Below are 24,812 nucleotides of genomic sequence, written 5' to 3'. Positions count from 1 at the left end.
CGTGAGGCTGTGTTTGGGCGATCAGTCAGTTAGAACGGTGTAAAGCTGAACTTATGTTTAATGAGATTACTGTATGCGTATTACTGTACGTTATCATTATTGTGTTCTTTATCATCTTTATTATTATTACATTCTCTTCTTTTCATTCCATGCATTTAACGTTTATGTTTCATTTTATTGATTGTTGTTTTTCTTGTTAGTTAATGGTTTTGTAATAAGGTAGTTTCTGCCATCAGGTTTATTTGGGTGTTGCGTTTATCATCTTTTGACACCCGTATGTAAATAAATTCTGATTGATTTCTTTATGAGTGGTTGTGTTATTTCATGCAAGATTTGGTCACAAATTGATTTGTTTAAGCAGAGCCTAGTGTTCGGATATCACGCCTTCACTGTTATTCTGTAAGATTTGCTGTTCTGCAGGATAATTCAAATCATAATGAGACTGATTTTCTGCTGTTAGTTATCGAATCCCACCGGAAGTAAGGCCCCGGCGGTGGTGCCCCTACGAGAATTATCATTTTTGATAATACAATTTGATAAATAGTCAACTTTATTAATTATTAATAATTCTTTAATAGAATTATCATTAGCCTTGATAACTGGACAGCCAAGCTACCTATGAGTTGCACAACAGGACCTTTTACTATTTTGTCCCATTAATTTGATGCATCCTTTAAAAAAAAAACCTACAAAAATAAATGATTTTCTGATATTGTCACTAGATAAATCGGACTGCTTCTTCACAAATAAATTCAAAACAAATGCCTGTTTTCCATTGCAGATCACTGGGGAGGAGCTGAAAACAGTTTTTGGCGGTATAGATGAATATTGACCATTGTGAAAGAATCATGGCAGTATTTTAATTCGTAGCGCCAAATCATTGGTCCGACAGTACAGTTTGCGAGCTTTGATGTCTCAAACCTTTACCTTCCTCAGTGTCATAAGTGTGCAGTAAGAAAGCAGTGTCATGAGAAACGTGTGTGTCCTGCAGTGGGTCGGACATTATATTTGTAGTTTAGGTGGGGATGAAGTCATAACAAAGGTTCATGTTAGAAAGCTGCAAAATGCATTTTTGTTTTTTCGCGACATGCTTGCCTGTTTCAAATCATTAAACACATTTTAACATTAGACAAAGATAACCTTAGTAAATATAAAATGCAGTTTTTAAATGAGGATTTAATTTATTAAGGAAAAAAACTATTCAAACCTACCTGACCCTATGGGGAAAAGCAATTACCTGATAAACCTTAGAACTGGCCGTGCCCTCCTTGGTAGCAACAACTGCAATCAAGCTTTAACGATAATTGGCAATGAGCCTTTCATTCACTGAGGATTTTAGTTCCATTCTTCTATGCACTTTTAAACAAATTCAGCCACATTGGAGGGTTTTACGATGATGAATGATTAATGGTCATGCCACAACATATTCTTACATATGAAAAATGACTTAGAAAGAATGGCTAATTGATATGAATTTCAGCAAAACTTCTGCTTAAAGTTGACCCAAAACAAAGCACTATACAATAATTCATGAGTTCTTCACAAATGTGTATGGCAAGAGATTGAGTTACAAAGTTTGAATTATTAAAACAAATAGAAATACTCAAGCAAATAATGAATTCTTTGATTTTATTACCGTCGTATAACAGGATACAGAAGCTGGAAGGTAAACGGAGAGCAAAACAAGGAAAAACATACGAACCAAAACATGGAATAGTAGCTATTTTTCAGCAGGCATTCTTGTCTGTACTTGAGTTTTTTACAGAAAGTGTTCTTGCTCCACCTGTTTTATGGAGGATGCAACCAGACTTGTGTAGACTTGAAATGATAACAAACCCCTGTCTACATTTGTCATCAATGAGTGGAAGTTACGATGGAAGAAAATAGAAAGATACTACTGTTGTTGTGTAACTGTTCCTAGTTGTGAGACGTTTTTGTGTGAGAATGCAATTCTTTTAATATGAAATGTGTGGTCAAGTTATCAAGATTTAACCTATTTAAAAATGTTTTCTGAGTTGTTACTTTGTTTGATGCAGAACTTTATTTATACATACCCCCCTCCACTTATTTCATTCTTAACTCACAGGCTGCGCTCAGTTCATACAGCTTAAGTCTTTTAGAGCGGGCCCCTCCCCAATCACTGCAGGTGTGCCTCAAGGCTCTGTCGCAGGAAACCTTCGCTTCATCACCTATCTCCTCCCCTTCTGCAGTATTTTAAGTTCAATATCCATTTTTACTGCTTTGAAGATGACACCCAGTTCTACTTTTCTAGTAAACCCACCCTCCTCCCTCACCTCCTGCTTATCCAAAATCAATTCCTGGTTCACCAAAAGCTTCTTGAAATGTAACAGTCAAAAAACTGAGCTCCTTCTCATCGGAACAAAATCATAATTACCCAAAGTTGACAATTTCTCCATCACCATTGGCAGCTCCTCAATCTCCCCCTCCCCCCAGGTTAAGAGTCTGGGAGATCATCCTCGATAGTAACCTGTCATTCCATCCCCTCATCAACAACATTAGCCAGTCTGCTTACATCCACCTTCAAAACATAAACCAACTCCACACATCCCTCTCTGTCCACACTGCCTCCATCCTTGTCCACTGTCTCCTGCAACTCTCTCCTCTTTGGTCCCAACCAGAAGTTCCTCTACAAGGTCCAACTGGTCCATAACACTTGTGCCCAGATCATAACAAGAACCCCATCATTCCCTCACATCACCCCCATCCTGCAGCAGTGCCACTGGCTCTCAATCTGCCAAATAATTCATTACAAACTTCTCTTGTTCACCTTCAAGGCCATCCATAATCTTGACCCACCTTATCTGTCCGACCTCCTCCAGATTGCCACGCTGGCCCTCTCCCTCAGAACCTTCTTCTCCATCCATGTCCCCTCTGCTCGCCTCAGCACCACGGGCAGCAGAGCTTTCAGCCGCTCTTCTGCCTAACTCTGGAAATCTTTACCACTAGACATCCGAAATAGTGACTCTGTTCCCATCTTCAAATCCGGACTCAAGACTCACCTCTTTAACAATCACTCACTTTAGGTCCAACTGCGTTGTTTTTCATGTTGTACTTCTATGTTGGAAAATGTCCTTGGGTTTTATGAAAGGCTCTTATAGATAAAATGTATTATTATTATTATTACATTGTGCATTTACACAAAAACATAAAACCACTTCAAACAAAGTAATGATAATAATCATTTTTGACGGAAGACATTTGAGTTGTATTTATAGGGCTGCAACTTACAACTATTTTGGTACACAGATATACTCTATTTTTTTTTTTATGACTAGTGGACAAGTCAACTATTATTTGTGTCATGCCCACCATGGTTCTCGCCATAATGCTGCCAAAAGTGTTTGAACCATGGAAGATATGTGCAGAAGATGGCTTATGGGAAGCCCCTTATAGCATCACCAACATGTCAAACAAATGAACATCCCCCTCTGAAGGGTAAAGACAGACGTGTCTGATGGTGACACTAATGACACTAAAAACTCAGTGTCAGTAGTTTTCATAATCACATCAATTACATCAACTAATGCTTGCAGCCCTTGAAACAGCCCAATGAAACTGTAGAAGCTTTTGAATATGAGCTGAGATGCCATCAAGTACGCTGCCGTTGCAACAGCTGAAAGTCTGAAGGGTCTTTGAAGTACATTCTTCCAAGTTGAACTTGCCAAGAGTGAGTTACCCAGTACACAAGTCCAGACTTGGTGCAGTTAGTGCTGGAAAGTGTCCTGAATGAGGAAAATGATGAAAGACAAGCAAGAAAGCGATATGACAAGGACTATTTATAAAAAAAACAACAAAAAAACACACTGACAGACATTCAAAGGCTCAGGAGACACAGGTGTCAGCAATCACGATAGAGAAGAGCGACGAAGGAAGTAGAAGGATGAAGAACTAATGGACAAATAATACACCAAACCCCGCGAAAAAGCTAAAAAGAAGTAAAACAAAGAACAGAAATTCTTGCTTCAAAGAAAATCTAATCTAATCTAGAAAAACCAAGAAGATGAACCTCCACAAAGCAGGAAAGCGGTAAAAAACTAACTAATAACATTCATAAGTTCAGTTTATAAGTCTGTTTCTCTAAGTCTAAAGTGTATCCCCACCATCAATTTGAGGCCTTATTTTTCCCATTTGGAGAAACATGTGGTTTAAAATATGCAAATGTCTTCAGGCGATTGCTGCGATCAGCATAGCTGCAGTGCTGTTAGTTGTTTGCGCTGTTAGGAGTAAAGGATTTGGAAAGAGGGCTAGATGTGAATTGGAGCTGAACTGCAGACGGTGTCTTCCAGCAGTATGTTTCTGTGTCTGTGTCTGTGTCACCTCCCAGTGAATGAAGCCTTTCTCTTTAGTTCTCAGTGGTGGTGATCGTGAGCAGGAGTTGAAAAACAACATGTTCTCCGATGCGTCACCGAAGAGACTGCTGATGTCAGTGTGTTAGTGACCCAGGAGGTTGAACATGGGCCTCCACATACTGTGTACACAGCAGGGCCATTGACCTCTCTGCACATTTAACACACTCATTCTGTACATACAAGCTGTTACAGGTTTTTATAAGAAAACAGGAAGCATTTGCAAGTTGTGATGTTGGCTTTATTAATTGAATCAACCAGCAGTAATGAGTTACATGATTCAAAATATTTTAGGGTCGGTACAAAAACTTGAATTAAAACTTGACCAATCAGAAGTCTGAAGTCTTACAGGCTGTATTTGTCAGTAGCATTACAAAATAAAATGTGTTCATCTGCACCAATTTTTCTATTTTAGGTCTGCATAACGTCCCAAAAAAAGAGTTAGGAAAGTAAATATTCCTTCTCACAACTTTAAAAGTGTTACAGCGCTGAGGTTGTGAAGCAGTGCAGCATGTCACCTGTTATTTTGTTTCATTCCTCTTACCTTAAGGTTTGAGATAGTATGTAGTTTCTTGTTTCATAATTCTCCACATATTCACTCCTGGGGGCACAAGAGTAGAGTATGATCTTCTGCCAAAAATGCTTTGATAATGTCTGCAGAATGTTTGCGTTGTCTTGTTAAGTAAAGCATGAATGTCACTTGAGATGTTGCTCTAAAAACTAAATCTGCTTTTTTGCATTCATGTTGTCATCAACGCACACACTTCTCACACTTCTCACTTCTCTCTTTGAGTCCAGAGAGAAGTATCCTGTGGATAGTAACATTTAAGTGCCATTTGGGAAGGCAGTTGTGTTTTGTTTTGCTTGATTAAAGGTGTCCCGAGTAATCCCTCGCGCTGGTGGTTATCAGAGCCACCAATGAACGTCTGGAAGTCGCAGGTGTTCCAGATTCCCTGAATAGTTTAAAGACATTGCACCCTGTATAAGATGTAAACCATTGTTTTTCAACATTTCAATTCATTTTTTCTGTATTTGTTGGCAAGGTGGAAAATCTCTGTCACTGAATAGTGGAAATTGCTTTTTTTCACCAAATAATCATTACCTGGTGACGTCGACTGCTTAAAATGACTTTCTTTCATCCTCATTAGTAACACTAAATTCCCACTGTGGAATAGGTTACAAGTTTTAAATAATAAAAAAAAATGATGTAACTTACAACATTTTTTCTTAGTATTTGGTATCTGCCTCATGCACACCTTTTATTTTTTGAAATTGCTTTAAAAATAGGGACACGTTTACACATCTAAACTTAACGCAAGAATACAAGCTAAGGTTTGGGGAAACTAAAATGTGGTCATGAAAATGTGGCTCTACAAAAACAAGAGGTAGAAAAAGTGACATCTCATAATTTCCAAGAACTTAAGTTACATTACAAAAGACATTACAACATTTTTGTATTAAGCCCAAATGTAGGTAGACTGGACTGAAGTTTTCTGTGATGTGTTCATATGTTCTACTTAATTTATAATGCACAAGTGACATGAATAGTTGTATATGAAAGAAAAATAGAGAGGCGCAGTCAGTAGTAGCATTCGTCCAGGGGTTGGACTTGTAGAAAGGACTGAATAAGATGCATTTCTGTGTTGGCATTTCACTTAGGAGTTTTGTAAAGGTTCGCAGAAATGAAAACAGTCAGAGCATTTATTTTTCTGTCAACAGTTCCTCACCTGTCAGCAGTTGGGTGACGTCTGTTTCTCTCCTCGCCATGATTCACGTCTCTGCAGTCACACGTCATCTTCTTTAAAGAGCTGCCATTGACTTTGCTCACCTCTTTTCTGGGTCAAGTTGTCACAGTTTTTTTGCTCTCCTAAATTGTCCTAAATACTACTGGAGGCCTTTTAAAGCTCAGAGTCACATTAGAGCTTCCCTTGGCTTTGTGTCTGGTTCCTTGAATCAGTCTGATGGATCTTTACTGTGCAAACATACCAGAAAGTAGACAAGAGACACGTAAAAAAACAGTCTTAAGTGTTCCTGTTTCTAATCTGCGCTAATATTAATTCATATAAGTGGTAAATAATGTCCGTCAGAGGAATACAATTGTGATATCATCTCTGCTTTAGTTTTTTTTAGTAAGTCACGTATGGAAAAAGATTTACATGCTTTACTTACTTGTTTTTATTTTATTTTTAAATACAGATGAATTTTCAAAATTTGTTGAACAATTTTTACTTTGTTGAGAGTAGTTGATTTGCAGATGCAGCTCTGGCCTTGATAACTCATACACTGGCATTAATAAATAGTGATAAAACTTTATTTATTTAACATTTTTCTCAAGGATCTCACTAAATGTTCCGCCATCAATTCTTAAGCAAATCAAACTGAAGAAGGAAAGTAAAATAAAAAATATGAGCAGTAGGCGCACAGAAGAACTAAAAAAAGTTAGATGAAGGTTAAAAAAATGCACCAAAACTATCAATAATGAAGACAAAATCTTTCAGACATTTTTCAAGGATTTTCAAAGAAAAAGCAAGAGAAAGTAGATTAGAAAGTAGCTGCAGACTTTGTTTGAGTGTCTTCAGCTGCAGAGGTCCACAATTTGCGGCTCAAATACCAAATGCATTGTGAAAAACAGCCACATGGGAACAATCAGTAGAGATTATTTGCAGCTTTCTACAGTCAGAAGGACATAAACCAGGTCAATGAGTCAAAAGATGGAATCACCACTCCTGGCGGACGACCATTCAGCTGTTTTTGTTTTGAAGAAAAGTAACAAAATCACAGATGTGACACGAAACATTTTTACCAGCTTCAAACCTTTATTATTCATTAAGCATGACAAACGTTAAATAAAATTGTTGCAGTTATTCCTCAAAGAGGAAGGAAAATGCTGAATCATGTAGCTCATCTGGATTTGATGTAATCTTGAATTGTTCAGGTTGAAACTCTCATCTAACAGTCAACAGCTCAGCTTCGCATGGATCCAGACTCTTGAATATTGTGGCAGGATGAATCATCATCTAAAAAATAATGACTCCATGGTTAAAAAAAAAATCTACATATTTTAATGATGGAATGAGAGAGTGTGCATTGATTATAATGTTAATGACTGGCATTTCTTATTGTCTTTTATCTGACATCAGTGGGTTTGGCCACCCCCCCCCCCCCCAAAAAAAAAACCAAAACAATCATCTTTGGATGAATGCCAAAAAAAAAATTTGACTTCATGTCCCCGCCCACAGCTGGATCCATCTACTGATTTCATACAATTTGGTCATAGACTATGTTCCCTTGTTTCTACCATTTGTTTTTCATTTCTACTCCCTTCCATGCCTTTATGTTTTTTTTTCTTTTCAGTCTTCTAACTTTGCTCAGGCTTGCTTCAAATCTTTTGAAAAGTCCGTTGGCAAGCAGCTATGAAGTGACAGAGCGTCTGGTAGATCTGGACGTTCCTTATCGCCCGTCTAGATCCCTTTTTAAATCTCTCCTCAGCCACCAGGTTTATGAACATATGCACCTCAGAGTTGGATCATGAAACAGACTTTTGCGCTGCCATTGCCTGTCGAATAGAATGAACAAGAAGCCGTCAGAGTCACTCTTTCACTGATGTCACATCCTGACTCAGACGTCTGACTCCTAACCCCCCGACCAAAAGGTGGCATGTAGTGTGATGATGCAGCCCGACTCAGCCACTTAGAACCTCAGCAGAGTAGATACAGAAAAAGTATGTACTCGGCACGTTAGACCCCTAGTGGGAAAGCGCCAAACCGAGTGGAGGCGAGCCGAGCCGGGCTGAGTAGGTACTAGTGGAAAAGTGCCGTTAGATCAGCCGATGTCTTTTGTCACACTTTGTGTTGCATTAACTTGTGTTCAAAAGGTTTCCTGTACGTTGGTGTTCAGATCTGCAAAGCACTTTTCTTGCAGCAGACTAATGTCCTTATTGAGACTTGCGGGGCTATTTCTTTTCTTTTAAAATGCAAATGACAAGCTGAATCCATATGTGTTTCTGTTGTGATGAAGTGATTCCAATTTCCCTGCTACAATGATCTGAAAAGCTGTGACTTTTTTTGTGCATGTTTAGCAGTTTTGCAAGGGCTTGCATTCATGAGCTTTGTCAACTAAGACTTTAAAGGTGAACAGTTATATACAAAAATCAATACAAAACCTTAAAGGGAGCCAGTTCACAGCATACAGGTAATGTGATCATGTCTCTTTGTAATGAGCATTTTGGATCAATTCGACCCCAGAACAAAGCATTTAAGAAGAACAAAGCATTTCCATCTTTTTACTTAGCAGCTTGAAGACTTGACATGATTTTTTGTTTTTACTCTGTCTGAAGGAAGAAAAGGCACACATGTTTACCTTTAAAATAAAAACAGAGGTCTGAGACAAATGCTAAGTTTAGATTTGTAACAGGCTGCTCAGATCTTTGCAGCCGAGTGCCGTCTGGCCTGGAGTCAACATTTGCACATTATGACAGCTCAGGGACCAACAGATGAAATGTGCGGAGACTCTGGATTTATTCTTAACACTCCTGACCCATATTACATCAATGGCTACTGAGCCACTTTCCTTTGCTCTCTCTATGCCTGCTGCGTGATGTTGCATGACAGACATCTTGTTTGCCTCCAGCACTCTCTCGTGAATTACTGAGATGTTGCTGCTCCACAGTGGATGTCAGGACTCACTGATGAGAGACAGGACACACTATTTTACAGTTTACAGACCACATATTCGCAGTACAGACAGGAGAAATGATAACGCTGCAGGTCTCGCCATCCGAATTAAAGTGGTGAAAACAAATCCAGGCCGGCCTTTGACATCACACAAGCCAACATAATGGCTCAGCACTTTGTTTACCTTTGGTTTGATGTGGTTTGTGTTTGCAAGTAATTTCTGTTCCTGCAACCCAGACTATTTGTGCAGTTAATTTATTCACAAGTGGGTTCCGTTGTGACAAGTAAATCCACATCTCTTCATGGGAGACTAGAGACTAAATGACATTTGAGGCCTTTCAAGATATCTCAATATCTAAGAGGAAAACTATGCATTGCCAAGGCTTCTTTACATGCCACTACACGGTCTTTATATAAACAATGAAGCAACCTCTTTTTTCTTTTTTCTTTTTAAATGAGCAATCACATGGTGTTATTAACAACTTGGCAACCAGCAGAAAATCTGAATGTATTCTGTGCAACAACAGAACCCTGGAAGCAAAGTTTACATAATGAAGGCTTTAAACAGCCGATGTCAGAGTGTCATTCTGCTGCAACCGTGTGTGCGGGTGTGTTATTGTGTTTGCAAGTGCCTCGCAGGAGAGAGACGGGCAGAGGGTAATGTGTGTATGTCTGAGAAGATGGATCTGCGGATAAGCTATTTGATTTTCCTTGCCAAAGTGGTGGTAAGGAATTTAGTGCATTTAGACTGAGGAAGATACAGCGTCTATGTTGCGATATGGACCGAGATACCGCAGATCAGTCATGAGCAAACTGACGGACTGGAGCTGCGGGAGATGAGCAAAGTTAGGTCAAATTACACCAGTTTACTTAACTGTACATTTAGTATAATAGCTGACGGCTTTGGAGCTCTGCTTATACGTCTGTTTCTTATGAAAAGATAATGATTTTATCACCAGTGATCCAGCATATTGCTTGGTGGTTTGGATCGTGACCGTTAGTTTTCTTCTCAACGATTCACTTTTGCATTCACCTGCCACACACACACACACACACACACACACACACACACACACACACACACACACACACACACACACACACACACACGCTAAGTTGAAGGCTTGAAAATAACCAGTTGGAAAAATCTGGATCAGTTCATGAGTGAAGCAATAATTCACAGCTGTTTCCTGAAAAATTATCTCTTTTTTATCATCAACAAATGTCACAAGAAAACCAGACTCAAATAAAACTTAAGGCAAAGCTCAGGATAAGTTATACTTCATGGTTATAGACTTATGCTATATTTGCTCTTTAAAGACAAATCCAGGAGTTAAAGCAGCCCCTCAGCCTAATATTAGATGGTCTATTCATCCATCCATTAACTTTCACTCGTCAGTTTTGGTTGTGGGAGCAGCAGCCTGTCCTCGCCCACCTCCTCCTACTCTTACAAGGCGAGAGCTGGCCAGTCAAGAGGTATAATCTATTTGCCATGTCCTGCGTTGGCCTAGGGGCCTCCTCCCGGTTGGAGATGCCTCCCCAGAGAGGAGACCAGGAGGCGTCCTAACTAGATGCTCAAAGCATCACAGCTGTACTCCAAGACTTCTCACTCTCTCTCTCTCAGGGAGAGTCCAGCCACCGTGCAGAGGAAGCTTCTTTCAGCTCCTTGTAGCTGAAATTTCATTCTTTTGTCACTACACACAGTTTGTGACCATAGGTGAGGATAGGAACATAGATCGACCAGTAAACAGAGAGTCTTACCTTTTAGACTCAGCTGGTTCCTCAGCGCAACAGAAAAATAAAAGTTCACCTTGTTGAGACTCCCTCACTGATCTGCCTGTGAGGATTGTACAGTGTGCAATCGACCTTTGTCCAAATAAATAGTTATTTTAAGGTTCTGACGAGTAACAAAAATATCACTCCACTTAAGTGATAGTGTGGACAGGGTCCTTACAGACACACTAGTGTATAAAAAGAGCTCCTAATAGACAAAACAGGAGTAGAGTTCATGGCAGCTCCAAAGAACTGAATCAGTATGTGGATATTTATAACAAAGTGGGGAAGTGTTAGAAACAGAGGCCATGAACTCTTCTCTAATGACAGTAGCTGGTGCGACACTTGGTCGTTGACTTGTATGGGCATGACGAGGTGGTGACGACCTGAAGGAGATGGAGACGTTCAGCAGACGGAGAGAAGGTGGAGCTTCATTCTCGACTGAAGCATGTGACCTCTAGTCTCCGGGGCACCTTGCTCTGATATGTTACTCTTTGCAGTTGGATCATCTAGAGGAGATGCCTGTACACGCAATATTTTTCATATCATATCTTCACACCTACAAAGTTAATATTTGCAAGTTAGCAAGTATGCTATGGAAAAACTGAGGAGTTCTGTCAAGGTTTGACATTCCCCCCAGCTTTCAGTTTCTGTTTTGCCCCGCCTGTGTCCCATCTGCCCTGATTGTCTGCACCTGTGTCTCGTCGTGTCTCGTTATCCCCTGTGTATATCTGGTCTTGTCATTCCCTTGTTCCCGGTCGGACCGTACTGTTTTGTTCCTCATGTTTCCTGCCACGTTCTTCCTCCCCAATTTTTTGATCCCCATTTAGTTTGTTTTGATCCTGCTCTGCAGCGCTTTGTTTTTACCTTTGTTGGAATAAATCCTGTTTTTTGCCGACTCCTGCCTCCCGCCTCCTGCTCTCCTGTGTTTGGGTCCACACCTTACCCCAAGACGTGACAAGTTCAGTATTTTGGAACAATGATACAGCAGGATCTGGGATCAGGTCTTGAATTAAAGACATCAGACATGAGTTCACATTTGAAACTACAAAGTCACTATCAGTCACCTGCGTGTTGCAAATAGCAATTACTCTGGGTCCGTTTTGAGTACGTTCACATCCAATGCTCCAAACTGAAGACCCTTATGTCCCTCCAAACCCTGATTTAACACCACCATGGCATATTGTAACATAATATATGAATTAAGCTTAGTGTATTGCAACGGTTTCTCTCAAACTGCAATGAATTAAGTCTTTTGAAAGTATATGGATTACAACAGACTTCATAATGTTTAAGAGATTTAAAATAAATGCATGAATAGATAAATATCAGCCCTTGTCAACACGATTCTTGTTAGTTGGATAAATCTAATGTTGCTTCAGTCCCTCTGGGGCATTTGCCGCGTAAACAAGGTCAGCCTTATCCTCTCTATTTCTGTAGTGGCTTAATTAGCATGGTTTGAAAATGACTGTTCGATGCTTCTACAGGGATTTTGTTATGTCCATGAAGTTTAATTTGCCTCTCTCCTGCTGCACAGGAAAAACTGTTTAGTATGTTTATTGAGGGACAAAATCCACAACTAGATTAAAGTACAAATTATCATGCAGAAGAAAAATATATCACATTCTGCAGCCTGCATTTTTGATTTGTTTACTTCACCTTTCAGAGTTTTCTATCATAAAAACTCCATTAATACCGAGTGTATTGGCATTCCATTACAACTCAGGCCTTAAAAACAAGTCATTAGACCATTGTTGCAAAAGAACAACCTGGGCAAGGTGCTCATGTAAAGTTATAGGCCCAAAAAATGTTGTATATTTAAATAGTGAAAAAGCTGTTTTTCAACAATTAGATAAGGTTTGAACACCAACCAGCTGGTTATCAGACATGTTAAACAGGATTTATGTAGAATGTTTATTTTTATGTGTATGCATGTATATAGGGTATGTATATATTATATGACATGTCTGGAATGAATGAAAGAATGAATGAATGAATGAATGAATGAATGAATGAATGAATGAATTATTGGATCTCAGTGCACCATTTGACACTGTTGCTCACAGTTTATTACTTGAGTGGTTGGAGAAGTGGATCAGACTTTCTTGCGCAGTAATAGAATGGTTTTACTTTTACTTAAAGATCAGGGACTACCTTGTGTGATTGGATACATTTACATCAAAAAGGACAAAATTGGCTCTATCTTTTCTCCCTTCCTGTTTAACATCTACATATTTTCAATAGCTCAGATGGCACGCCACTTTACATTACAATGATGCCAGGTGGCAACCTAAAGAAACGTTGAGTAGATGCATAGATGAAAGTGTCATCATTTTCTGCAACTGGACAAAAACAAAACTGAAGTTGTTAAATTAGGACCCAAAGAAGAGCACACAACTATTACAAGTAAAATCCACAGATCAGGCGAGTGATCTGGGTGTAGTTATGGACCCAGATCTGAATCTTCAGAGACATAAAAAGGAACTTAAAAAACTTGTCTTTTATCGCGTGAAGCACATCTCCAGGATTAAAGGACTTGAGAACTGATCCATGCATATATCTTCTGTTGGATTGATTACCATAATAATATCTTCAGAGGTTTGCCTAAAAAGTCAGCCAGGCAGTTGCAGCTGATCTACAAGTCCTCACTTAAATTAGAAAGGTAGATCATATCACCCAGTTTGGAGGTCAGGACACTGGCTCCCTGTATCTCAGAGAATAGATTATACGATGCTTCTCTTATTTTATACAGCATTGAATGGTTGAGAGACAAAAACGGGGACTTGTTACCATATTAACCATCCAGACTGCAAGGTCTTCTGGTACAGATTCACTCTGTGTCCCCAGAACCAGAACCAGAACCACGAATGGAGAAGTTAGAGCTTTTAATATCCATACAGCTGAAACCCTTGGTTCTTTTAAATCAAGTTTAAAAACTAATTTGTTTATAGCTGCTGTTTTTTTTAATGTTTAAACCATTTAGATTTGATCTTTAATCATTTTAATCTAATTATTGCACTCTTTTATTTTCTTAATTACATCACTGCACTGTATTGTTTTTTAATTTACTCAATTTTCCTATTTACTTTGTATATACTCTATTTCTTATTGTGTAAAGCACTTTTAATTGCCTTGTTTCTGAAATGTGGTATATAAGTATATTTCCGCTGCCTTACCATTCCTGCTTTATAAAAATTTAGTTTTTCTGCTTTGAAATGAGAAATTATCTGTTAATCTTCTGAACTGAATTGCGTGGTTAAATAAGGTTTAATGAAACCGGTGTAGCTACATATGGATTGTGAAAACCTGTGCAGCTCTACCAACTCATATGACACTTCTTGAACTCAAGTATGTGATAAAGTCCAGACTGATGGCAGAGTGACAAAGCATCACAGACGAGCTCGGGGATTTACTGAACATAAACACCGGCTACTGGTATCCATGAGAGCTCAACATGCAACAGACTTTTGTGGGTGCAAAGTAGATCATACATGTTTTCACGTTGACACTTTCATAATCCAGCAAGTCTATTTAGAGCTCTCTTCTAAACATTAAACAGTGTAAAGGTTATGACAAAAGAGGTTTTTGACTCAAACACGTATATGAATAACGTCAAACAGTATCTGCAAAGGTTTAGGTGTGTAAATACAGGCATCTAGGGAATGTTTCTGAAATGTAAATACAGTAAAAATTGTTAAATAACTTACAGTGCATAATTGGAGTGTCACTCATCTGTTTATCCGTCTGTCTCATCTCAATCGGTTGTTTTATTCTGGAGCCTCATTTCCTCTTCTGGTGTTTCTTGTGGTCTCATTAGTCGACCGTACATAACTCACACCATCTCTTGTGAGCAGCCTCATTACTCTCGGTTTGATGTCAGTTTTGTGTCTTAATGTTTCCTGATGTTAATCACGAGTCTTTGAACTTTCTAGACCTGCTTTGTGTCTCTGCCAGATTTTTCTTGTTTTATTTGTTTAAAATCTTGGTTTACAGTAACTATTTCTGTAGATGTGGAATTAAATGTTCCAGCTTTGTGTTAAGTTTTGTATTTAACAAAACTAGTTTCAGCCTGGCTTGTAGTGGCCAGGTTCATCTTGTGGTCTGGTGATGAGATAACAGCTACTGTATTCTACAAATTCAAGCACGAGTATAGAAAGAAAGCCCCGGACACTTTTGACAGAAACATATTCTTCTTTCAGAACTTCCTGAAATGTATACCGCATTTTACTCTATCCTGAATTAAAGCAGCATCAGTGAATCACCCCGCGGATGTAACAAAGCCTTTTTTAATTTGCAGTTCAGTGTTCTTTCAAATGAGAGGCTGTTAAAACACCAGACCCAATTTTCCCACAACAAGAGTTTTGGCAAAAATGATGCTCTCAGTAAATGCGATGGTAAAGTCTGGTTTTTACTGACAGCAGAAAGATTGGCTTGTCGCACTAACTTCTGAGGGATGACCGGTGAAACTGCACTGCTGGCGTTGCTCCTTTGCACTTGTTTATACCAAATCTAAATGCTGGTGGAGCAAAGTCACAGAGGGAATCATAACAGACACAAGCCCCATTTATTCTCAAGAAACCACTCTGAAATACCTCACTGGTTGTGTCCCATATTTATGGAGAGAAGATCGACTCAGAACATTTGTGTGTGCGTATTATCTGATTTGTGCGTAGTTCTTGATTTGTGAGTATTATTAGATTTGTGCGTGCATAAATTGCTTGACGTTAAGGACAAAATGATAATTACGAATTGAAAAAGCCTTCTACACACACAAATCGTTAAATACGCACATGCGAATCACCTGATACAAACACACAAAGCTATAGATATGCACAAATGGTTTTGAGACTCTTTTCACATCTCCAAGAACCCTCACGGATATATCTGTACATGGTGGATTTAAGTACTAGTGGAAAGCTGGGTCATCTGATTTTCATCTGAGTCAAGACACACGCACAAATCTAATAATATGCACAAATCAAGGAGTATGCACACACAAATGTTTTGAGTCGATTTTCTCTCCATACATATACCCCTGTTTGAATAAATGGTTCTACCAGGTTCTACCTGATGTAAGTTATACAGCCAGTGGTGAACACACCTGTCAGGGCTTATAGATGATCTCCACAGGCATCTTTTACTGTTATAGAAACTCAAGTCTAAAAATGTTAAAGATTTAACTGTATTGTGGTGAAGTATAAAGGTAGAAAAGCCTCGGGTATACCCATAAAGTGAAAATACAGTACTTAGCTGTATATCTCTGTAATTCAGGTGTCTGCTTACACTCAAAGATTTTATTTTGTCCAAAACTCCTCAGATGATGATGTTAAGCCCAATTAATTATATGCAATATAAAATCACTTTCATATTTGTCTGGGTCTGTTTATATGCACGTACAGTACGAACATGTTTCAGACATGTCAGGGCAAATGGACTATTCATTTGCTTTATAATACTTTAAGAAAAATAGCTCAGAGTCTTGCAGTGTTTTTTTTTTTTTTGCAGCTATAATAGAGACTAATACAAACTCAAATATTCACTGTTGTATCTCCTTGCCAGTAAGTTTGGGGACATCTTGAACATCTTCAACACTGTTTTTGTTCGAAGCATTAATCCTGCCAGGCTGAGACCACAAAAAGTGGCTACATCCATGCAGTGCATTTATAGTTTTGTTTCAAAATCCGATTTGGAGTCTTTGAAAACAAGCCCCCGTTGATTTTGTGGCCAGAAGCTACAGTGCGTTTATACACTTAATGTTATTAGGAAGTGTAATTGGCTTGGACTGACTTATAATAAAAATACATTTGAAAAATGTTTCGAGGAGAGGGACATTTTTGGTCCTTCTAGGAGGAAAGTAATTCACAAGTCTGCTTTCTTGACTCAATATATCGGGAGAAATAAGAAGCTGAGGGAAGGCAATGTTAAACCTAGAGGGGAAGAAGACGCAAACTGACTCAGTGACTGTTTAAGCGCGTCCTTGCAATGAAGCTCACATGATTAAGGGTATTTTTGTTAATCTATCTGATTCATATTAGAATCAGCACAGGTGATATGAACTTGTATGAGGAAGTCTGGATTAGTAGGGAACTGTATTTGAGGGGTTCAGACATGGGAGCTGTAAGACAGTGGTAAAATGGGCTGCAGGTGTGACAGAAGAGTTCAAGGTCGAGGTAGGGCAGCATCAAGGTTCAGCTCTGAGCCCCTTCTTGTTTGCTATGGTGGTGGCAATCCCCGAAGGGAACAGCTCAAAGGACAAGAAGAAACATATTAGACTTCCATTTCAATAGACAAAAATATAAATGTGACACACATGCACTCAAATCAGTTTTACACTGCAAAAACTCAAAATCTTAACAAGAATATTTGTCTTATTTCTAATTAAAATGTCTAATTTTTAGTAAAAAAAAATCTCATTATACTTAAAACAAGACTCATCACTGGAAAAAACAACAATTTTCACCTGTTTCAAGTAGATTTTCACTTAAAATAAGTAGAAAAATCTGCCAGTGGAACAAGATTTTTTTGCTTGTAATGAGAAGATAAATCTTGTCCCACTGGCAGATTTTTCTACTTATTTCAAGTGAAAATTTGCTTGAAACAGGTGAAAATTGTCAAATAACAAGTTATTTTTCTGGTAATGACTCTTGTTTTAAGTGTAATGAGATTTTTTGACTAAAAATGAGACATTTCAACTAAAAATAAGACAAATATTCCTGGTAAGATTTTGAGTTTTTGCAGTGTACTGATATCTTGATTCCTAAACTGAAGCAATGGCTTTCTTCCAGAATGTGCAGCAGGAAATTGATCCATAGAGCCAATATAACACTAATTTGACAGTGTAAAATCTTTTTCATGTTTTCATTGTCTCTTGACCGACGAGCATTGAGTCTAAATTGTCATCATTTGTATAGTAGACTTACCTTTTCCCACTTTTTTCAAAGCTTATAAAACATGTGCAATTCCAGTAACAGTGTATATACTGTGCTTGTCTGTTTCAAATAAGTCATCCAGCTGAGCCGCAAGAATGGCAGCAACAATGTAGGATGATGTACGTGGTGATCAAAGGCTCCCTTCGGGGTTGTTGTTGGCGAACAGCAGGCGTTGTTTGTGGGTCCTTCGCACCTGATGAGAGAGCACTGTATGAGCGGCAACACTTCCCACACAGGCGCTCATGTCGAACAGAGGACAGCTTCATACGCTCACTCACACACAATACAGGTACATCTCAAGTGTTACACAATCGTTTGTCATTGTTTCCCGCCCACGTTCATCGGATGCGACCTCTGAATGGGAAATGTTTGTCCAAGTACGTAAATAACGAGTACACAAAAGAGGCTCGGTGCATCCTGCGGTTAGGGTACAGTCGCCGTGCGTCTGTTCTCACGTCAAATATGGGTCATACGCTGAACTGCTCCCCCACATTGTTACAGGGTTCAGTGACAAACAATTTAAGCAACTGGAGATTAGACGCAGGGTATTGCTGCGGAAATCAAGACCATTGTTTTTCCATTTTTTGATTTGTTTATTTTTTGAGTGCCTCCCACCACATTTCCACTTCCTTTTATGTTAGTCAGCACAACACACACATTTTGTGTTAATGTTTTATAAATGCAAGACATTATACAAAATTGTTATGTCGTATATTTCCCAACCTTTCAAAATGGAAAGCAGAAGAGGAAAATTCGGAAAATGCTAGAATAAAAGAAATAAAACATATATAAAATATCATACAGGATGTTTCTCAAACTCGTAACATCTCTATTGCAAGTTCTGTCATGAGATGAAGTTGAAAAAATAAATGTGGTCTTGTTTTAACCGGCCCCATTAAACGGCCCACTCCCAGCGTTGATGGGTTGCCGACTCGTCTCAGAGCACACAAGGACAAACATGAGCCCTCACTCCGAGTTTCTGGAGAAAACCCACTTATAAATGGGAAGAACATGCAAACTCTGTGGTGAAAGGCCCCTCCTAGGAATCAAACCCAGAACATTTCAGCTGCGAAGCGTCACCGCTAACCACAGCACCACTATCCTGCTCAGCTCTGCTTTTTTCATGTCCGTATTTCTTTGGAGGACGAATTCATTTACCCTCCTCATTACATTTTTGTCCACGCTCACACTCACTCCCACACGATTTAGGGTCGCCAGTTGGCCCAACGTGGATGTTTTTGGAGTGTGGGAGGAAACCTAAGCACCTGGAGAAAACCCACGCTGGTAACATTTTTAAAACGTGTTTCAGCCATCAAATTCATAATTGGCTAATATTTTAATTGTATGGAAAATGTCCAACATGCCAGATAACAAGCGGACTCAATTAGCCCTAGCCATCTGAAGATGACAACTTGTCTTGGAGTAAAGAGTATTTATACAATACAATATGCTTAATACAATTACATTTCTCTTGGTTCGTGTGTGGTGTGATTCATGACGTAAATTATTGTATTACATTGTCTGTACAGTGAATTGTATGTACAAGGAAGTAAAGACTGGAGGTGAAACTTCAGTTTCCTGTGTGACAACATCATATGATCAACATTGGGGGATAAGATTATTCAAACAAACAAAAAAAAGAAATAGAAACACCTGGTATTGAACAGAACATAAACAGATCGAAGGAGCTCAGATCCGTCCAATAGCCGGCTCGGGAGCGTGTCGGGGTCTTGAGAGCACCTCATTATGGTGTTACCTGTGGCACCTAGTCCAGCAACTGTGTCTAGTGATTAGGGATGGGCGGTATGGACTAAAAAATGTATCACGATAATTTCTGGCATTTATCCCGATAACGATAAAAATGACGATAAAAAAAATACCAATTCAACTCCATCTTTGTAACTATAAATCTATCTCGCTCTCAGATCCGCCATGTTTGTTACACAAAAACGTCTTCAACGGGAATGTATCCTTCCTTCTTTCTTTCTTTCTTTCTTTCTTTCTTTCTTTCTTTCTTTCTTTCTTTCTTTCTTTCTTTCTTTCTTTCTTTCTTTCTTTCTTTCTTTCTTTCTTTCTTTCTTTCTTTCTTTCTTTCTTTCTTTCTTTCTTTCTTTCTTTCTTTCTTTCTTTCTTTCTTTCTTTCTTTCTTTCAGGCTCATTTCCTTCCTTCCTTCTTTCCTCCTGCTCTCTCCTTCCTTCTTCCCTTCCTATTTTCTCCCTTCCTTCCTCCTTTCCTTGTTTTCTTCCTTCCTTCCTTCCTTCCTTCCTTCCTTCCTTCCTTCCTTCCTTCCTTCCTTCTTTTTTCCCTTCCTTCCTTCTTTCCTCCTGCTCTCTCCTCCCTCCCTCCCTCCCTCCCTCCCTCCCTCCCTTCCTTCCTTCCTTCCTTCCTTCCTTCCTTCCTTCCTTCCTTCCTTCCTTCCTTCCTTCCTTCCTTCCTTCCTTCCTTCCTTCCTTCCTTCCTTCCTTCCTTCCTTCCTTCCTTCCTTCCTTCCTTCCTTCCTTCCTTCCTTCCTTCCTTCCTTCCTTCCTTCCTTCCTTCCTTCCTTCCTTCCTTCCTTCCTTCCTTCCTTCCTACGTTGTGCGTGGATTTAACGCAGAACCATAAATCAGCTTTACACAAAAACACCATCTACGGGAATTTATCATTTTTACCGCAAGATGACAAATTCTTATCGTGAGGATTTTTTTTGACGGTTTATCGTGAACGGTAAAATATCACCCATTCCTACTAGTGATTATCGTTTGTTATAGAGGTTTTCTCTATTGTGCTGTAGTTTCGTTTTTTCTGACTGAAACCTCCAGTTGGCAACCCCCCTCTCCCTCCTCACTGGCTCTGCTGGCGGTTTCTTCCTAGTAACATGTGGTTATTCTCTCCTCTGTCAGCATTGCTTGCTTGAAGGGAAATGTTGGGATTGTTTTGATGTGCTCTATGTGAAGTGTCCTAAGATAACTTTTAGTCTGAGCCCGTGCTGCTTAAAACCAGTTTGAACTGAAACTCTACTATGTCAGTGGAATCAGGAGTTTAAAGCATTTTATGGGTATAAAGCGCAGATCGAGGTTGTCAAGCAGAGTGTGATAACGCCCCATCTTCATCGTTGCTACCAAGCGGTTAAGCATGTTGCGTCATGGTGCTTCATTTCCTCTGAACTCTGCTTCACCTTATTATCAGCGCTCTCCCCCAGGTCCGTCATGCTCAGTTTAACATCTGCAGTATTGAGGTATGAGCCTGGCATGCTTTGCCTTGGCTATTTTAGTCAGAGCAGGGAAGCGGGAGGGATACATGGCGTATTCCCCATGTGAACTGAGACCTCCCTCTCTTGCCTGTCTCCAAATAGTCAGGTAAGGAGGCAGCTGGAGGTCCAGATGGTGTCAGCATCAGTTCTCCAGGAATGTGTGGACCAGGTATGTGGCATTTTACACCACCTGTTTGACTTTAGGCTCAAGTCAGGAGAAAGCTCCAGATCTACGGAAGACAATGCCTTTTTCATGAAGCAAAATAAATTAGTTCAACTCAGTCCTCAAAGACTGTAGATTAGTTGCTCTACAATCTTAAATCACCCAAACTCTCAGAGTCTGTTTGTTTATTGTGCCGGGGTTTGGGTCCGTCCTTGAGTGAGCTCACTACCATCCAGAGAAATATGTTGGCATCATGACAATCACTTTCCTCCATCTGTCTTTAGGGCAGTTTCAGATGGTGCAGGTTCACTCCTCAGCAAGTCTGGGTTATCGTCCAACCGGACAAACAGACCACGCTGTATGAGACTGAAGGAGCTGTGTATCTGATCACGTGGTCGGGAGCACATAAGCTAGGGCTGGGCGATATGGACCAAAAGTCATATCTCAATATTTTCTAGCTGAATGGCGATACTCGATATATATCGATATTTTTTCTGTGCCATAATTGGGGTTTCCCCCAAAGAATTATAGCATAGCATCTCTGTTAGCTTCATTTTTTTCTGAGGCAAACCCTTAAAAAAACAGTCAGTTTTATTACAAAGCCTCGTGCCAAATGTCACACAGGTACCTTTATTAACAGAGGTCTGCACAATATTAAAATGTATAAAACAAATGAAATAAAAAATAAACTGCCTGCATATTTAGAATAAAAATGCTTCTTGAATAAAATAAAACAAAAATCCCTTTCCTACATAACAATTAAATTGAAATACACTGTTCAATTAATACAATGTAGACAGTAACAGGCAGACTTTTCCACTGAGGTTGACAGTTGTGCAAATAACAAAACATTTGTGCAAATCTCAAATAAAACATTCAAGTCAATTTGTCACAAAATAAGCTATATCAAAATCATAATAATAAAAAAAAAAATTTAAATCGATATAAACGATATTGTCTCGTACCATATCGCGTTTGAAAATATATCGATATACATTAAAATCTCGATATATCGCCCAGCCCTAACATAAGCACCACAGGGGACTGGGTCTCACCATTACTCTGCAGTCTGTACGCGTCAGACTTCCAGGATAGTAGACAGGAACGTTGGACTGCATTTTGAGGTCTACGGACAGATGAGAGATCACCAGGGCAACATACAGGATTAGAATAAGCAGGGCTGAAGCTGAGACAGAGACAGAAAAGGTTTTCAGAAGCATCTGAGGCTGTAATTCAAAAGAGGTGAATGGACTTGTTAAGAGGGCTGGCTCTGGGTTGGGGAACTGCTGTGGGACCCCTGGAGCTTATTATTGCACATCTTCTACAGAACATGGTGATCAAACAACAGTTTCAGACTTCAGTCGGAGGATTCTTCAGCTCTGCAGAAATGAAAACCAGCTGGGAAGGCAGTCCAGCCCACCACAGTAACTTTTTGTAATAATGACCATCTTATTGTGGATTTATTTGTATTTTATTTGTGGTCAAAAAAAAAAAAAACACATTTTCCTTTAGGTGTAATAAAATATTTTTTCATTGAACACCACTCCGCTGCAGCTTGATTAGCGTCACGCTGAACTTTGCTCTTACAGGTCATCAGTTTAATCAATATCTCTATCTTCATTTTCAGAAACTGGAATTTATTTCATGGCATTTAAAAAATGCTTAAAAGCACAGTAAATGGCAGTATTGTGTGGGACTGTGTATGCAGGAGAGGATATCCTTGAGTTTCCCTATTGCCTCTTGTTTGCAAGGCTGAATGACCTCTGTTCTGGGACATTTTCTGAGCTGGGCAGTTAGTGTATTTTCTGAGGATTGTTTTTAGTCCTTGCCTCCCCCCACGTTCACACATGCTCACTCCCTTTTTGTATTGTATTTTCTAGACAGTGTAATCAAATAAAAGGTAAGCACTCTCCAACAATAACAGCAGTAATTGTTAGTGACCATTGTATTAGGCCGTCCGGGATGCACTTGAACATGGAGTGGTTTTTATCTTGTTTGGGGACATTCAGGGCATTTGTGTCACTCAATTCTGATTTGAAGTGTATTTTTACGCAAATAAAAATAAATAAACACACAGGAACCAAGTTTAAACAATGGCTGTGTATTTATTTCTTTATTCACTTCAAGAGAGCAAGGCCGTGATGAAAGATTTTGGTTTGCAGACTTGTTTTTGGAGGAAAAATAAGAAGGAAAAGCGCTCAAAACGACCCAAGAGGTCAGTTCTGGCTCTTCCTGTGACTGGATGTTGTTCCACCTGAACTCAGAGGTGCATCAGGAGCAGTGAATGCTCGAGGATATTTCCCAGAGAGTTACTCAGGCTAATAAGCACACGTATAGCGGCCCTGAAAAAAGGCTGAAACGACCTCAGACGAAGCGTCCATAGGTCGGAGCTCTGACTGTGAAACATGTGGCAGGCTGTAACGCCATTAGACTTTCCAAGACTAACCTCACACCTCATAGCCCATTAGTCCCACCTCCGCTCCTGCGAATTAGCTAATACGGTTCCTTTGTGGTCGCGAGAGAAATTACATACTTCATGCACAAAACGATGCTCATATTCAAACCTCTCGTGTCTATTTTAATGCTGTATTTTTAGCATTGAGCATTACAAGCCACACATATTCACAGGACCTTTGTTTTGTCTTCAGCTACAGGGCATTTGATGCAGATCCAATGTGACTCAAAGCAGAAAACCGCCAAATTTATGCTGTCAGCTACTGTAAATCTTCCTGAAGAGAAACTGTGTGCTGTGAGGATGACCTAAAGGCTTTTACTCAGAAGATATTTTGCTTTAATAAAAATGCATATCAACTGAATGAAAGTATCAGTAGGCAGCATGGTGGTTTGGTGGTTAGCACTGTTGCCTCACAGCAAGAAGGTTCCCGGTTCGACTCCCTGGCCCGGCGGGAGTCTTTCTGTGTGGAGTTTGCATGTATAAACCCTGCGCGGGACTGTTTTCTTCATCCTTCTCCAGCTGAATTTCTGACCATTACCGCCCGCACTCGCAACGTGTGTTACACTCCCGCCCGCATCCGCAAAACTCGGAGAATTCATGCCTGCACAATAATTGAGATGCATTGATTTTGTGTCTTCTCCCGTCCCGCAAGAGAAATATCCTAGACAAATCTATCTGATTTAATGTTAACATGGTAATTGTGGAGCTTGATGGATAATTGACAGTTCATAGGTCACCTGACCGAAAGTTAGATGCATCATTGTCATCATCGCACAAGCTATTTCGCCTTTTGCGCACGCATCAATTATGTGATTGAGGTTGTAGCAACAAGAGTAGGCTGGGAGTGGCTCAAATAAAACTAATAAATAACATTAAATAGACAAAGTTAACGAATGAAACGAATTAATTTAACAAATGAATTGCTTGGCCATTACATTGCTATGGAGGAAGAGAATGTTGCTGCGGTCCCAATCCCCCGTCTCTCTTCCAAGATGCGCCCACAGACACTAAACGCAGTTCCTCCAAATATCTGACTTGCCTTGCTTTGTCTTTGTTTTGTAAATACCTTGTTTGAGGTTCTTTTCCACGTCATTGATTTCCATCTTGTCGCTAGACTACATCCCGATCCCGCAGTGTTTTTTTTTTAGCCGCCCTTTCCCGCCCGCAGCAAAGTTCAAACCGCCAGGCCAGGCTCCAGCAGACCCCTGTGACCCTGCAA

The 24,812-nt window shown here is 39.6% G+C and overlaps 1 protein-coding gene across 4 annotated transcripts in view; it reads left to right on the top strand.

The window, feature by feature from the left end:
* The window catches only part of gcgra (glucagon receptor a), a 75,395-nt gene that overhangs the window by 32,005 nt on the left and 18,578 nt on the right, over positions 1-24,812 (top strand). For 2 of the 4 annotated variants that reach the window (XM_061711964.1, XM_061711963.1), the window contains exon 2: positions 21,078-21,144. The exons of the other annotated variants lie outside the window; for them this stretch is intronic. The gene's annotated coding sequence lies outside the window, so the exon portion shown is untranslated. The remainder of the gene's footprint in view (positions 1-21,077; positions 21,145-24,812) is intronic. 4 annotated transcript variants of the gene reach the window in all.

The sequence above is a fragment of the Cololabis saira genome, chromosome 21, assembly GCF_033807715.1.
Source record: "Cololabis saira isolate AMF1-May2022 chromosome 21, fColSai1.1, whole genome shotgun sequence".
NCBI classification, from domain to species: Eukaryota; Metazoa; Chordata; class Actinopteri; order Beloniformes; family Belonidae; genus Cololabis; species Cololabis saira.
Note: the sequence above shows the minus strand (reverse complement) of the source record. Positions and strands in the feature narration are given on the sequence as shown.